We start from the raw sequence: 1874 nt of genomic DNA on the forward strand, positions 1-1874 counted from the left end.
TTTCATTAGACTGTTGCAGCTGGAGTTATTATCTTGGTGCATATTGCGGTTGCTAAAAACCAGGAGGGTTGTACTGCTTTGCTGGATACTGCTAATAAGGCTTCTGAACCGCATTCTGAGTGTTGCTCCAGCTAAAGTTAGGATGATTGCGGTTATTGGGATGATAGGTGGCTGGCACAGGTTGTTGCGACCTCTGAAAGTTGCTCACGAACTGAGCTGATTCACTAGAAATAGCACGCTGCTCCGTCTTATGGGCACCAGCATAAAGCTCACATACACAAGTGATCTGATTAATTATATCATTAGCCAAAGAATCCACCTACATCGTCAAAGCCTTAAGCTGAGCAGCTATAGCAGTAGCTGTATCTAATTCCAGAATTCCTGCTACCTTGCCCTGGGATAGTCTCTGAATAGGATTCTGGTATTCATTAGCAGCTATCAGTTCAATCAGTTCATAAGCCTTATCGTAGCTTTTAGCCCACAAGGCTCCTCTTGATGCTGCATCACCAATCCATTATAGAAGCGGCTAATGATCATCCAGTCAGGCATCCCATGGTGAGGACACTTTCTAAGCATCTCTTTGTAACGATCCCAAGCCTCACATAAAGATTCTCCAGATTGCTGAGCAAATTGAGTAAGTGCATTTCTGATTGCAACAGACTTTGCCATAGGAAAGAATTTAGTTAGGAACTTTTGAGCAAGATCCTCCCATTTGGTGATAGACCCTGGTGGTAAAGAATGTAACCAACACTTTGCTTTATCCCGTAAAGAGATTGGGAAAAGTCTCAACTTAATAGCATCTTCAAAAACTCCATTGAACTTGAAATTGTCGCAGATCTCGATGAAATCTCTGATGTGCATGTTGGGGTCTTCTATCGAAGAACCCCCAAACTGAACTAAGTTCTGTATCATCTGAATCGTGCTCGACTTGATCTCAAAGGTGTTAGCAGAGATGGTTGGTCGAACAATGCTAGACCGAATATCATTAATCTTCGGTTGAGAGTATTCCATCAAAGCCTTCAGATTCGCTTCTGGTTATCCCATTGTAATAAGAACCTCTTCTTCCTTCTCAACTAGGATATCTTTTTCAACCTTCTCCTCTACTACAACTTATTCCTCAGCTTGATCCAGTGTTCTCTTACGAGACCGAGAACGCGTATGCATACACGCTCACTGGAGTTCCTGAAACCCGAAAAGGAATTTAGTAAGTAACAATGTCCGAGTCACTGAAATTTAACGACCAATGATGACAAACACATAAACTAAAAAATTAACACTGAAGTCCCCGACAACGGTGCCAAAAACTTGTTAGGGCTAAACACGGGCTAAATTCACGCAAGTATACGTGGTCGCAAGTAATATAGAATTATTTCTAGTTCGTTCCCACAGGGACTGGTTTAAGTTAATTTTAATCAATGTACTTATGCAACAATGGTATGGTTATTATCCAATGCTAAGCCGAATAATAAATTAAGGTTATTTTAACTACGCCTAACTAAGAGATTATACTAAAGAACATTAATTGAGAGAATAAAGAGAGTTGAATACTATATGACACAAACATAGGATTCTAACTTCATTAAATACTTCATTCAATAGCCTTTTCCTTCTTAACCTTAGCATGCAATAGTGATGACACTAATCAGATAACACGAAACTAGTAAACGCTAATTGTCGTTGTACGAATTCCATAATACCGGACATCCACAAAAGAGATAGAAGCTGAATAGACACCAATTATATTGAGATCATATATGTCTATAGAATTTGAGAATATAATGCTTTAATGCACAAGTTATCTATCGTGATTACATAGGGCAAGTAAGATGGTTAAAATTACCTATAAATCATGCATAACTAATACATGAACCTAT

The 1874-nt window shown here is 39.0% G+C and overlaps 1 non-coding gene across 1 annotated transcript; it reads left to right on the forward strand.

Annotated features, from left to right (window-relative positions):
* The first annotated feature begins 547 nt into the window (after positions 1-547).
* LOC141699983 (small nucleolar RNA R71) lies at positions 548-654 on the forward strand. Its single transcript, XR_012566187.1, has one exon. It is a non-coding gene; the product is annotated as a small nucleolar RNA R71 (small nucleolar RNA).
* Positions 655-1874: the final 1220 nt, after the last annotated feature.

Source organism: Apium graveolens, unplaced genomic scaffold (assembly GCF_009905375.1).
Source record: "Apium graveolens cultivar Ventura unplaced genomic scaffold, ASM990537v1 ctg1603, whole genome shotgun sequence".
NCBI classification, from domain to species: Eukaryota; Viridiplantae; Streptophyta; class Magnoliopsida; order Apiales; family Apiaceae; genus Apium; species Apium graveolens.